The sequence below is a fragment of the Brienomyrus brachyistius genome, unplaced genomic scaffold (assembly GCF_023856365.1).
Source record: "Brienomyrus brachyistius isolate T26 unplaced genomic scaffold, BBRACH_0.4 scaffold76, whole genome shotgun sequence".
NCBI classification, from domain to species: domain Eukaryota; kingdom Metazoa; phylum Chordata; class Actinopteri; order Osteoglossiformes; family Mormyridae; genus Brienomyrus; species Brienomyrus brachyistius.
In genome coordinates this window covers 137,839-153,130 of record NW_026042351.1, presented here as the reverse complement: position 1 = coordinate 153,130, position 15,292 = coordinate 137,839, and the positions used below count along the sequence as shown (strand labels likewise).

The 15,292-nt window shown below is 48.0% G+C and overlaps 1 long non-coding RNA gene across 1 annotated transcript; it reads left to right on the top strand.

Annotated features, from left to right (window-relative positions):
- The first annotated feature begins 6,831 nt into the window (after positions 1-6,831).
- On the top strand, positions 6,832-8,014 carry LOC125726798 (uncharacterized). The gene is made up of 5 exons (XR_007388400.1): positions 6,832-6,909; positions 6,986-7,057; positions 7,237-7,470; positions 7,671-7,777; positions 7,882-8,014. It is a non-coding gene; the product is annotated as an uncharacterized LOC125726798 (long non-coding RNA).
- Positions 8,015-15,292: the final 7,278 nt, after the last annotated feature.

Genomic DNA, 15,292 nt, shown 5'->3' with positions numbered 1-15,292 from the left:
GGAAATGATTTCACAATTGTGATACCATTGCGAAATTCTTTTGAAAAATGTTTCCTCATGGCCTTTGCATGAGGGAGGGTATGGGTTGGGCTGACTGGACCTTTATCTGTAGAGTTATTTCTTATTCAGCAAAATATTCATCCATCCATCCATCCATTTTCTAAACCGCTTATCCTACTGGGTCACGGGGGGTCTGGAGCCTATCCCGGAAGCAATGGGCACGAGCCAGGGAACAACCCAGGATGGGGGGCCAGCCCATCGCATTACACACTCACACACCATTCACTCACACATGCACACCTACGGGCAATTTAGCAAGTACAATTAGCCTCAGCATGTATTTGGACTGTGGGGTATAGGGAGCCGCCCACTGGCCCAATGGCGGAATCCAATGGCGCAGCCGAAGGCTGTGAATGCGTGTTGTTTCTTCCAAGCGCTCCTGGGAATTACTTACCCTTTTTAATATATAAGATATTCTATTAGACACATATCTGACTCCATTTTATTAAAGACCTTATTTCAGTATATTGTAGTCATGATGTTTATGTTGTTCGGATTACTTAGGGACTCTCCTTTATATTACCAACTCTAATTTACCCCTGACGGAGGAGTCCGCCAGATTCGCCTCGGCCGACAGGGCGATCCGCGGACCTGTTCCACAGGGTTTGTCTTAGAGGTATGGAAATCGCCACCATTTAAGACAATGTCAGCCTCTGATTATTCGGGTCCCTCGATCTATATAATTACCCAAAGGCTCAGTATCCGCCAATCACTGAGCTTGTGGGCGCCTTGGAGATTAAGCCGATGTTTACCCAAACCACACGTACGTCCACCTCAGGGGCTCAGCCGGGGGCAACCCATATCATAACTTGTGTCAACCTTAGCGGCAGTGAAGGCGCACGTTTCGAATAGGTAGTTTGTACGAGGCTTACTTTGGGCCTGTCTCAGGGACTCCACCGATGCTACCCGGTATCTACCTTGTGAACGTCTCAGGGACTATGCCCAGTGCCTAGGAACATAGTTTGTATGCCCCTCAGAGGGTAGACCGGTACCTTTCATCAGCTTGTGTTGACCTCAGAGGTTAAGTCGGCCCATAACTGAGCGTGTGCGAACTCCAGAGGTGCGGTTTTGGTATCCACCTAACTTAACCTGGGCAGTCGAGTTTGGGACCCGGATAAAGGGAATTTAACCCAGAGGCTGCAAGATAGTATTTACCACTTTAGTCCTAATCAGGATAGAAATCCAATCTGTAAAGTTTATAAAGAAGTTAGCAAATCAGACAGTCGTAAAGTAATCAGAACATTTATTAAACATACTACAATATACAATTATTGACATGTGGCCACATACTTGTAAATACATTAGGACACATACAATATTAAACAATCACATATCTCAGCTGAGAGTGCACAAAGTTCTGCAGAAAGTATCTGACTACAGATGGACTTTCACGCAGTTCTCTGTGGGAGCTCTGATTACAGAGTGACTCCCTGACTTCTTCTGAGGCCCTTCCTTAAGTATCCAAACCAGGTGATGGCATGTCTCTGAAGACTGACCAATTTCGGTCAATGGTTAATTTTAGGGGCATTGCTGGCCTTGGTTCTCAAGTCCCCAGCCAATCAGATCACTTTAGGGGGCGGTTATAATTCCCTTGTTCTACCATGTGAGAGGTTCTCTCATTTTGGTGGGTTTAGCCGAATTTGTCTATATTCCTTAACTTTGAGAGTATAATACTCGCCGCCTCATGCCCATTCAGGTGTCTGTGTCTTGAGGCTGACGGCTGTTGTTGCTGTGAGTTGACTGTAGGGCTCCGGCCACTCCAGGGGTGAAAGGTCTTGCTTTTCCTGTGTTGCTCCAGTTATTCCTGTCCAGTCTCTCAGGAGCCGGCAGGCCTTTGCCTTCCTTAAAAGGGGAGGTCTGATGAGTGGAGTCCAGTCTGGTCAGGGTCATGGATCCTTTTCTTAGATGCAGGCTGATCAGAGTTGGCGCCTGCGGGGACTATAAGTTTTATGTCCTTACAGTTTCATGTAATTTTAGACAACATTTAGACAACAAACACAAAATATCAAAATCATCACCAAAAACACTATCATTTCAATTAATCATTCAAAACAATCTTTTTTTACAAATGCTTTATAGCTTCTCATATTGTCTTTGTGTTTGTGTGGGAGTGTAGGATGGTGAAAATATATTCTGAATTAGTTATACATCTTTAATTTCACAAAAAAAAGATTGCTTTGCATTTGTTCTTTTTGCGGATGCTGTCACGATAGGTCGCGGAGGCAAGCGGCTGGCAGGTGTGGAAAAAGCAAGCGGACAGGCAAAAACGGGGCAAAACGGGAGTTTAATTAGGAAGCGCGGACGGGGAAACATCTCACGCATACAAACATCAATGACGGACACTGGACTCGGGTAAGACACTGACTGAAATACACAGGACTGATTGAAAATAAACGGAACCAGCTGGGTACGATTCGGGAAACACACGTGGGTAAGCAGGGGGCGTGGCACACAGGAGGACCGGACGAGCAGGGCATGACAGAACTCCCCCCCAAAGGCGCGCTTCACCGGGCGCGCCCGGGAGGAGGCGAAGGACGGGACGAGACCGGGGAACCAAAACCTGAAAAACAAGAACCAAAACCATCAAGGGACAGGGAACAAGACAGACAGGCAAAACTGACACAGAGGCAGAAGCCAGGACAAGACACGACACAGGACAGGAAAGGCAGAGAGACAGATCAGGAAGGGAGAAACAGAGGGAACAGGAGGAACAAAAGGAGCGGGAGTGACGGGAGGGAACGACAGGAAACCAGGAGCGGAGCGGGGCAGAACAAAGGGACCAAGAACAGAGGACAGCGGGACAGAGGCAGGAGGAGGAACAAACACAGGCAGGACCGGGGCAGGAAAGAAGGGAGAGAAGGAGGGGGAACTAAGGGGAGCCCGAGGGAGCCCCAGCGGGCGACGGGAGGCAGCCGGAGGGGCCGCAGGCGGCCGGGAGGCCGGAGCCGGAGGGGACCTCGGAGGGGCAGAGGAGACAGGGCGAGGGACCCGCGGAGGGGCCAGGGAGGGAGCAGGAGGGAGCACCGGGGAAGGGGACGAGGGAGCTGGAAGGGGCCAGGGCGAAGGCAAGGCGAGGGGGGGAGCCGGCGCAGGCGGCGACGTCCTCCGACGGGCTGAAGGTAGGGGCCCCGCAGGCGACCGAGGAGCCGCCGTCGGGGAACCCCCAGGCGACCGACCAGGCACCGGAGGGGGGAGCGAGGCAGGGCGACGAGGCATCGGAGGGGGACCCGCAGGCGACAGCCGACCAGGAGGGCCAGGAACCGCAGGCGCCCCCCGAGCCCCAGCGCAGGCGACGGAGGGCGAGCCAGGGGGCAGGGCGGGTGGGACCCCCGTCCTGCGTCTGTGTCCCCTCCCCTTACGGGACACAGACATTATGACCCTCGGTCGGGGTCGAGTTCGCCGGAGCGAGGGATAAGGGGTCACAGGAGCGGGGCCACGGACAGTAGCGGGGCCAGGGACAGTAGTGGGGCCAGGGACAGGGACCCGAATAGGGTCAACAGGCGGAGGGGGCGCCTCTGGAGCTGCAGCAGGGAGAGGGGGCGCCTCTGGAGCTGCAGCAGAGAGAGGGGGCGCCACTGGAGCTGCAGCAGGGAGAGGGGGCGCCACTGGAGCTGCAGCAGAGAGAGGGGGCGCCACTGGAGCTGCAGCAGGGAGAGGGGGCGCCACTGGAGCTGCAGCAGGGAGAGGGGGCGCCACTGGAGCTGCAGCAGGGAGAGGGGGCGCCACTGGAGCTGCAGCAGGGAGAGGGGGCGCCGGGACAGGAACACGGTCAGGCTGCGGGGGCGCCGGCCCGGGAGCTGCAAGCCGCTGTCGTGGGGGCGCTCGCCCGGGAACTGCAGGTGACTGCAGTGGGGGCGCCTCGGGAGCGGCTGCAGCAGGCGAAGACGGGAGCGCCTCAGGAGCGGCTGCAGCAGGCGAAGACGGGAGCGCCTCAGGAGCGGCTGCAGCAAGAGGAGAGGGGAGCGGCTGCGAAGGCGGCTGCGCGAGCGGCGTAGGTGGCTGCGCAGGCGGCCGCGCGAGCGGCGTAGGCGGCTGCTCGGGAGCAAAGTCCGAGGGCGGCAGCGGCCGCACGGGAGCGGGGTCCGCAGCTCTCCGGAGCTGGATCAGCCTCCGGAGATCCTCTGTTAGTTTCTCAAGGTCAGCTGGAGGGGAAGCGGGAGTGAACGCGGCGAACTCCTCCCCAAGCTGCCTGGCGAGCTGGTCCACCTCAGGCGACCCCTGCCCGGCCAGTTCATCCATCACTCTCCAGTATAACCCCTGGAGGGTGAAGAACTGGGTGGCGAGGTTAAGGGGCGTAGCGATCACCTCCTGCGGGAGCGCCGCTGCCGCAGGCGGCGGGACGGGCAGGTCCCGCGCAGGCGAGACAGGCTTGGCCCCTTTAAGGCGCCGGGGTACTCGCGGAATAGCGTCTCTTCCCGTCCGGATTCCTCCCCAATTGTCCAGGCGTTCCGGCCGGTAGGTGCACCGCTCTAGGGGCGGTAGGAGGACTGGACTTCTCCGCTCGGAGTCCGCGAGTAGGAGGGGTTCCTCCTCCTCATCTTCAGACGGGAGCCATAGCCTGGCTAGCGCGCAGGCTCCCAGGCAGATCTCCGGCTCCTTCGGGATCCGTCTTGCCCGCTTGCTTTTCTTTTTGAGGTCCGTCATTCTGTCACGATAGGTCGCGGAGGCAAGCGGCGATCGTGCTGGCAGGTGTGGAAAAAGCAAGCGGACAGGCAAAAACGGGGCAAAACGGGAGTTTAATTAGGAAGCGCGGACGGGGAAACATCTCACGCATACAAACATCAATGACGGACACTGGACTCGGGTAAGACACTGACTGAAATACACAGGACTGATTGAAAATAAACGGAACCAGCTGGGTACGATTCGGGAAACACACGTGGGTAAGCAGGGGGCGTGGCACACAGGAGGAGCGGACGAGCTAGGCGTGACAGATGCCGTGAGTGTATGTGTTTTCTGTGCGAGATTCGTTAGTATTGTCCTAAGGAGGCACCTGTATGCAGTGAGACCGGACTCTCTCCTCAAGTGCAAAATGTGAATTTGCACTTTTACAGGGTTGTTCTGGAACCATCATTAATATTCATGAGAGAATATTACTGATTAGTCACTGAATGCCTTAAACCAGGGGAGCCCAAATCCAATCCTGGGGGGCCAGAGTCCTGCACATTTTTGGGTTTCCCCTCATTTATCACACCTGATTCATCTGCTTGTGCTAATAACCACACAGCTCTTGAACTGAATCATTTATGGTGGATCAGGGAAAGAACTAAGCTGCACAGGGCTCCGACCCCCCAGGACTGGATTTGGACACTCCTGCCTTAGGCAGAAGAAACAGGCAGCACATGTTGATGTTAACTGGCCAATCAGGTAGTGCCTCTCTCATAAATATTAATCAGCCAGCCAATCATGTAGGGCTTCACTCATGAATATTAAAAGATTCTCCTGATCCACCTTGTTAAATTTGCACCCTGGACGCACTGGAAGTGAGGCGGAAAATATAAAATTTCATTTCGGTGCCCATGTTAACAGATTAGAGCGGCCGCGTGCGTGCGCGAGATGCGGGGCTCAAGCTCGCGGCAGCGGCGCCGCATCTACAGTCACGCGCGCGGTAAGCGATTCTCTATGGAAGCGTATTGCATTCATCTGAGAAGAAATCAGTTCTGTTTTTCCGAGTTAATGAGATAATAATCCCGTTTTTCTGAGCAATATTTTTCTGAGTTAATGAATCCTTTCTGTTTTTCATGATGCACGATCTGTGTAGTTTAATCCGCTTTTATTGATGGTTTGTAGATGGTATTATCATTAGTTTGCCGGCTTTGCGCGGCACCTATTCCGCCCCGCTTGACACTGCAGTGTTTCTCCCGGATCAGTAGATACAGTATGACGTGCAGTATGAAATGCATTCAGACCGGTGTTCTATAAATTCATCCTACCTGTGAATCCGTCCTACTTACGCTCACCGCGCATGCGCTTCTGAATATTTTTCCATTTTTCCGGAACGCCCATAAATCCGTGCTGCTCTTGTGGTTAACGTTACCTGCGGTGAGTATATATATATATTTTTCTTGTTTGTCAGATTTTATGGTAACGTTTTCTTGTTTGAGTGATTTTATGTTAACTTTGCATGTACATATAATGTAACTGTAACAGTTTATGAATATACTATTAGTATATTTTATGACAGAACACATGTATAACGTTATTTTTTATGCTAACCTGTAGTAGCTTGTCCTAGTCGTACACGTTGTACACATTTTTACCGTTTGTGTGGATTTATTTTATATTGTTTTTGCTATACAAATAATTACTAACAATTTAACTAGCTACCTAACTAGTTTTCATGGCAGCGAAAAAACCTAGACTCTAAAAATCAATGCACCAAAGACAATCAAATGATCCTTAAGTGTTCATATGATTCTGTAGATAATAGGAAGGTTAAGTAATGGTAAGAATGGTCACATTCACACACTATTATCAGTTTGGCCACCAGTCAGGCTACAATGCATGTGACTATAGGAGAAAACCATAGCACTTTGAGTAAACCCACCAAACACAGGGACAACATGCAAACTCCGCACACAGAGCCCCAGGTGGGGAATTGAACCTGCAGTCGTGAACCCCTTGCCCCCGTTTTAACCATGTCCCTATAAACAATGTTACTGTGCAAACCTAGATGGAGAACTTCAATATGGAACAAGGAGAGTGATCAAAACTAAGGAGGAGGCCAGGTCAATGTTCAGTGAGTTCCATTCATCACCTTTGGGAGGGCATACCGGGATCAACAAGACACGGAATGCCATATGTTCCAGATTCTACTGGTATGGCATGTCAGTGGACATTGAAAACTGGGTATGTATGAGTTGATGTATTTTCTTCAAATGAATGTGAAGACTCTACAGGCATGAAATGTTTTTATATCCTTTAGATCTTGGAATGTGATGAGTGCCAAAAGGTAGGGAGGCCTTTGACAGCTGTACAGACACTGGAGTGTATTAAGGTAATCCGTAAAATTTTTTTAGAGACATTAAGACGCTAAATGGCTATAAATAAATGCATGCAGTATGTATATACAGTTCATACTCCAATCTCTACATGTACTTTTACAAATTTCAAATTGTATTTACTAGTATTTACCCCAAGAGTAAATACACACAAACATAGTGTGTTTTGTTATAGGTATCTGCTGTGTGGGAGCTGGTTGGAATAGATTTGACTGGACCATTGCCCAAAACCACTGATGGCTACCAGTATATCCTTACAGCGACAGATTACTTCTCTAAATGGGTTGAAGCATTTCCTTTGAAAGGAAAGTCTGCAACTGAAGTTGGAAAGCATCTCTGTTCCATGATTTACAGACACGGATGTCTGAAAAGAATTCTGTCAGATCAAGGAAGAGAATTTGTCAATGAAGTAATGAAGTGTCCTTTTAAAGTGCAGGCAGTCAGATATTGGGTTTGGAGTAGACCAGTAGCTTTAAGATGTTTATGAACAAAAAGTAGTATTATCACTGTAACTAAGCTTTATTCAGTACCATTGAGAACACATTTCTTTCTTTGTTTATTTACAAATGTATTTATTTAGTATTTAATAACTTTGTTTTTCTTTTAAAGCTCAACCGCAGCCTGTGTGAGATGTTGCACATTGAGAGAAGTGTAACTGCAGCCTACCATCCACAAACAGATGGACTGGATGAAAAAACAAACGACAATATAAAACGGTTGGTGTTTTATTTTTTTTGGATGTTTTATTTCTTGTGTGTTGTGACCAAATTTGTTATATTTACTAATTTTATTATTTTTTTATTTTAAATGATCTGTTAAGAGCTCTGAAGAAACTGGTTAACAACCAGCAGAATGACTGGGACATCTATCTGGATGCAACATTATTTTCTTTAAGGTCAAAGGTCCATACAACCACTAAACATTCACCATTTCTGCTTGTGTACGGAAGAGAGGCAGTGTTTCCTTCACAGGTTCCCATTAAATTGCCAGTAAGTACAATTACTCATATCTTGACATAGTTTAGCATAGTTTCTTGTGACAAGGTGATTGCAAGCTAATGAATTGGGGCTTGAACAGCCATGGCAATTGCTTCTGAAAACAGCTACGACATGTTCCGTTTTTTATATATCTATTTTATAATCACATATAAGGTCTTGTAGTTTCAATGCAGGTGTTTGTGCTGTTTTTGCAAACTGTCCTGTGGTAGAACTATGTCTTGAAAGTTTTCCACAGCTTTCTATGTACATACAGGGGGTGTAGATGTTTTCACCTTTTTATTTCTTAAATTGTTCACATTTAGGGGCAGCACGATGGGTTAGCGGTTGGCACTGTTGCCTCACAGCAATAAGGTCCTGGTTTCAAATCCGTTTGAATGGGACCTTTCTTTGGGGAGTTTGTTCTCCCTGTGCACAATTGTTATAATTTGTATGACTTTTCAACCTGTTTTATTTCACTTCATGTTAAGGCCATGCAGGACAGGGAAAATGTTAATCATAAATTGTGATTTCTGTCTTTCCATTGTGGTCTTACTTGTTAGCTTTCCACAATCATCCTCCCTGATGAAGCAAGTTACGGTGAGTTCAAACAGTTGAAAAACAAAACAATGGAGGGCATTAAAGCTACCACAGAAGAAAATATAAAGAAATCACAGGAAAAGCAACAGGCAGCTTATGTGAAAAGGGTGCAAAAGAAATACAAAAATGTTGTGTACAAAGTTGGAGATGAAGTTCTTTTGGCCAACATAAGAAAATATGGAAGGAAGGGTGGCAGAATGGAACCTGATTTCTCTGGACCATACACTATAGAGACAATCAGTGGGAAAATTGTAACACTAAAAAATCGCGAAGGAGCAATATTGAGAAACAAATATAACATCAGCCACCTGAAGCCATACAGAAGGAGCTCACAACCCACTACACAACCCACTGATCCATCCAACGACCCTCCTTGTGTGGAACGAGTCAAGCCCACGCTAAGACCTCAGCAGTCTTTGGACAAGAACAATGACCCAGAGGTAATCAAGCACAACTTGAAGAGACCCTCTGTTATTGTTTTTGCCAAAAACATGCAAAAACATATTGATGGCTCAGATGACAGCACCCCTCCCCCTGACAAAAAGAACACAGGCACCACAGGCAAAATACCAACACAGGACAAAAACCCTATATCAAAGAGAACACCCCAAGAAGAAGGTCTTGTCTTGTAACTACAAAGCTCCCAGTTGGCCAGTTTGGCCCTGTCCAGTTGGCCAGTATAGCCCTGTCCATCGTTTTGTGTGTTACATTTACTTTTTGCCTGTTTGACCGGTTGGTCACAAGTTTGTTGCTTGAATTACAGATCGGTGAACAAAATAACAGCATGATCAGATAACTATACACAAAATAGTTAATCTCTAAACAATGCCAAAAATATGTTTATGTATAAACAGTTTTAAAAATTAGGAAAGGGTGAGCAGCCCAACTGACTATTTAGTCCACCCTCCGTATATTCCATGTTTTATGTTTGCATGAGTTCAGTTTGTCTGCTTCATTACAAATTCTTTAGATATTTCTTGCTTTTGACTGTTGGTCTGATGGACCTCTTTATTGTAACACTAACTGTTTTACATTTGCTTTTTAGTGATGATGCTTTGGGCTGCAAAGGACACTGGGAGAGTTGAAGCAGTTGTTGGCCCAAACAAACTGTATGATCATTCTTTTCGCACCCTGCAGGGGAATGAGTGGCTTTTGGATGAAGTAAGAGAAGGAAAATAAGTTGTCCAACATATTAATACTGTAGTTTTGCATGTTGCTTATAAGCCTGTTGTCTACAGGTTATTGATGCATATGTGCACTACATTTTGGAGAAACAACAGGCAAGTATCAATTATGACAACAGTTAACATTTGTCCATTTTTAAACTACATATTCAATCTATAAAAGACAAGATTATTTCTTTTTTACAGAAACCAATACACCAGATGTGTGCAGTTGTGGCAACATCTTTGTTTACTGGCAAATTCCGAACTCTCATGAAGGTTACTAAATCATAACATAGTGTAACATTTTATATCTTGCATGATTAAGTATTACTAACTTACTCTTACCACTTACCACAGATGAAATTTCCTGTGGTGGAGAAGTGGGCATGCCCCGTGAATGTTGGAGCCCATTGGATACTTGTGGTGAGTGGGAATTAGGAACACTATATCATTCTGAAACAATAAATATTACAATTACATATTTTTTATATTATTAAAAATATCATAACTAATATTATGTATGTTTGATTGCATCCAAATATTTCTAGGTTGTCGACATTCCCCTCAAAAAAATCATTCTGATGGACCCATTTGGAAATGAAGCCTCCTATGAGAGGAGATATTTGCGCAACTGGAGGTATCACAGTTCAAGTATATTGAATATTTTCTTGTGGAAAAATTATAATGTCTTTACCTTGTTATATGTGAATGTAATGACCTTTATGTTTTAGGAATTTTATGAAACAGAGAGGGGATGATGAGAACAGAGCAACATGGACAGTAGCAACCCTGCAACACAACAAGCAGAGAGATGGTAGCAGTTGTGGCGTTTTCATTTTGAAGGTAAATGTTTTAAAAACTTTTCATTGATGCTTTTAAACCTATTCCAGTTTTTACGCAATTTGTTGTATACAGGTGTTGGTTTTGCAGAAGGAATAATAATGAGACAGCTATCACTGCTGTGTGTTATTTATTTGTTGTTGTGTACAGTGACCTTGCAATACCCAAAAAGCACATTTAAATAAATATTTGTAGTTGTTCTATTGATTTCTTCAGCTTTAGTTCTATGCCACCAGCATTGCATTTCATGGTGTATTGCATATGCTGACATGAAAAGATTTATGCTGAACCTCAGTTTAGAGTTGAGGATATGTACTCATATTGTGACAAATTTATAGTGATATTGATATACTTGTTTATTCTTTTTTGCAGTTTGCTGAACATCTCCTTTCAGAGGGAGACATCAGTCGAGTTCAGACGACTTCAGATTTCGTGACAAATGCCCGATTGGAAATAGCCTGTTCCCTCCTGGAATATCAGGGTGGGTTCTAGAGTAATTAAATATCCACAATAATCATCTAACTGTGTTGCTTCAGTCATACACATTTCATAATAAAAGCACAAAAAGCTTATGGGAACTTCTGTGTGTGTAGGCAAGGCATTGGACTACTGTGTCATTTGCTCCATGTTGGAAGGCGATGCTGACAAAAGCTAATTGACTAATTGAAATGGTACATTTTTGCAGGTCATTAAATATATATATATATATATATATATATATATATATATATATATATATATATTGTCATGCCCGGCTCGTCCACTCCTCGTGTGTGCCACGCCCCCTGATTACCCACGTGTATTTCCCTGATCGTCTCCAGCTTTGTCTAGTTACTTTGATTAGTTCTGTGTATTTAAGTCCTGGTCTCCCCGGTTTCCCTTGTCCGTCATTGATGTCAGTCAGCGTGAGATGTTTCCTGTTCTTGTCTCGTTGAATAAATCCCCGTGCACCCTGCTTACACCTGCTCGCCTGCTTACTGCCCGCTCACCTGCCAGCGCATTCGCCTACTTCCCGGACTATCGTGACAGAATGATGGACCTAAACAAGGAGGCGCGGCAGCAGACCGAGGAGCAGCATCTCGGTCTGCTGCAAGAAACCTATTACTGGTTGAACCATCCAGGAGGACCCTGTGGCATTGGAGTTCGCCAGTCGCAGCGCTGATCTCCTGATGGAGAGGCCTCCACCGGAAAGCGAGCACCTCCTGGAGGAGGTACGTGCTTGCCTCCAGCAGCTAGCCCAGCGTCTCATGGAACGGAGACTTGGGCTAGCTGTACCGCAAGGCACAGAAGCTGTGTCCCCGTCGTCCGTCCCAACGGAGACGCCGCAGCCTCCCGCCGCCACCAGAACTCGGCGGAAGAAAAGACGGACGAAGTCGCCGGCGGTCGCCCCGACGATAACCCTGGGAGCGTGCGCGCTCGTCCCCGCTTCCCTCGCAGCCATTCCCTTACCGTCACCGGCGCTGCTAAGCTGCTTACCGTCCCCCGCCGCTACGGACCTACCACCGCCTCTAGAGCGGTATTTCTTCCGGCCCGAACGGCTGGCCAATAAGGGGGCCAGCGTGGTGCGGGATGTCATCCCGTGGGTGCCCCGGCGACTTAAAGGGGCCACGCTCGTCTTGCCTGCGCAGGACTTGCCAGTCCCGCCGCTGCCTCTGCCGGCGGACCCCGCTCCCGAGCAGCCGCCTGCGCAGCCGCCTTCGCTGCTGCCGCTGCCTGCGCAGCCGCCTACGCAGACACCGCAGGTCCCTCTTCCTCCTGCAGCTCCCGGGCAGGCGCCCCCACTGCAGCAGCCTGCAGTTCCTGGGCCGGCGTCCCCACTCCAGCTGCCACCACCTGCAGCGGTCCCAGAGGCGCCCCCTCCGCCTGCAGCAGCCCCAGTTCTTTTCGCCCTAGTCCCCGAGGTGGTCCCGGAAGACTCCATCTTGGCTCCTCCCTCTTCGGAGGTGGAGGAGCTTGAATGGGACCCCTCGGGAACCTCACTTGTGACTCCTGTGCCCTCGCCCAGACACGTGAAACCCCGGACTAAAGCCCGTATGTCGGTGTCCCACAAAGGGAGAGGACACCGACGCAGGGCTGGGGTCCCGCCCGCCCTGCCCTCTGGCTCACCCTGCCTCGCCTGCGCTGGGGCTCGGGTGGCGGCTGCAGGTCCTGGTCCCCCGGGTCGGCCGCCGCCAGCGGCCCTTTCTCCAGTGCCTCGTTGCCCTGACTCGCCCCCCCCGTCCGTGCCTGGTCGGTCGCCTGTGGGTTCCCCGATGGCGGTTCCTCCGTTGGGTCCGCCCGCTCGTCCGCGCCGGATGACGCCACCGCCTACGGCGGCTCCCCCCCTCGCCTTGTCCTCGCCAGGGTCCCCTTTTGCTCCTTTGTCCCCTTCCCCGGTGCTCCCTCCCTGGCCCCTCCGGGTGCCGCCCGTCGCCCGCAGGGTCTCCCTCGGGCTCCCCTTTGTTCGCCCGCCTTCTCTCCCTTCTCTCCTGCCCAGGTCCCTCCTTCGTTTGTTTCCCCTTTCTTTGTCCCGCCTGTCTCTGCTCCCCCTCGCTTTGTTCCTCCCGTCTCTGCTCCTCGTCCTCCTGTGTTCCCTCCGTTCACTCCTGGCCCTTGTGTCCCGCCTGTGCCCTCTGTTTCGCCCTTTCTCGTCTGTCTGTCTGCTTTCCCGGCCCTCTGTCAGGTTTTGTCCTTTGTCTTGTCCCTCGCTGTGTTCTGTGCCTCTGTCTTGTTCCCGGTCCCGCGTTGTTGATTCTGTTTTTGTTTTTCAGGTCCTGTTTGGCCTCGTCCCGTCCGTCGGCCCCTTCCTCGGCGCGCCCAGAGAAGCGCGCCTTTGGGGGGGGGGTTCTGTCATGCCCGGCTCGTCCGCTCCTCGTGTGTGCCACGCCCCCTGATTACCCACGTGTATTTCCCTGATCATCTCCAGCTTTGTCTACTTACTTTGATTTGTCTTTGTGTATTTAAGTCCTGGTCTCCCCGGTTTCCCTTGTCTGTCATTGATGTCAGTCAGCGTGAGATGTTTCCTGTTGTATAATAAACTTGAAAATTGAGTTTTATACATTTTCTCTCAGACTAAAATATAACTAAATGTAATCCTGATTGGGGGGGTGCTTTCTCTCTCCCCTGTATATGTACATTTTATATATTTATGTCTGTTTACTGTATTCCCTCCCTGTACAGTGACAATAAAGGCTTTCTGTTCTGTCCTATTAATGTCCTGCTTCAGCGTCACCCAAAGCATAACTGACTGACATAATGAAACCACAGTCTGCTGGATTAAGTTAAATTCACTGTATTACTGCAGCTGAACATAACTGACACAATGACACTCATTGTGTATAATAATCATTTAACTGGAGACATAATAGACACAAAAAACAATGGAAAATATAATTATGTCCTGTTACTGTCCTGCTTCAGTGGATTAAAGTAAATTAAATTATTATTACTATATTTGATTATATAATGAAATTTGTTTTACATACATTAAACTCCACCCCCACCCCACTATAAAAGGTCTGATTACACCCCCGCCAGACAGAAGGGGGAGGTGCCCATGCACCCTTACCCCCTCCCTGCCACACTATAAATGGCCTTTTTACGCCCCCGTCGGACAGAACGGGCAGGTGCCCAGGCACCCTTACCCCCCATCCCACTGTAAAAGGTCTGGTTACGCCGACAGAAGTGGCTATATATAAGATAATCTAATGATCTAATAGTTATCATTCTATACAGTTACTGTAGTCAGTTATAATGTCTCTCTATGAAGCTGCTGCCATATTTCTTACATCCACTGGACTCGTCAATTCACAGAAGAAGTGATCCTTCCGGAAACAATGTGTACTTTTCAGGGACGCCACTAGGGGGAGACAAAACACAGATTACTAAATAAAAGAGGTTCAGAATTAAATTATAAGAAAGCGGATCGATGCGCGATATAAAATACCATGATTCCTTCATTTTAACGGGACAGTTCTTTTTATTCAAGTTTGTCATTAGCAGTCATTTGCTTTCTTCCATAATAAAAAAATTATAATATTATGATCCATAAATAATCCATATATAAGGAGGAACAGACATTGCGCTGCTGAAGTTCAGCACTTTCCTGTTTGAGATGAACGTGATGTTGCCGTTTCCTGCCGGCGACCTTTAAAAATCCACGACAGCAGTGGTTAGATGCAGCGTGTGCAGCGGCCATATTTACGGACTAAATCAAGCTGCTGACTAAGACTTAATTTGTGGTTAATTAATACATAAGTAACAGCATAATACTACATTATTTGTGCTTATAAAGTGTTACCGATGAGAGAACACTTTGAAAATCAGTAAATAACATCTTCTCTTGCCTTGACTCTAAATCAGACCTAGACGTGTTTGAGTAGATTACCAGGTTTCCTTTGGTTATTGTACTTACCGCACACAATATGAAGAAAATGTAAGTGAACTGAAATCTCCATGCAATGAATTAGCATCCTGTGAGTATCAAGTGCTGCACGCCATACATTAGCAATGGGCATCAGATCACTGTATTCAACAGGGTGAGGGGTTATTCAGGAAGGACGAGTGTATTATTATAAAACAGATTGATAAATCAGCTGTTCAGTGGGGCCCAGGGGAACTGCAAAGGCTCAGTGAGACTAGATGGGCCTGCTGCCGTGCTGCGTGTAGAAAC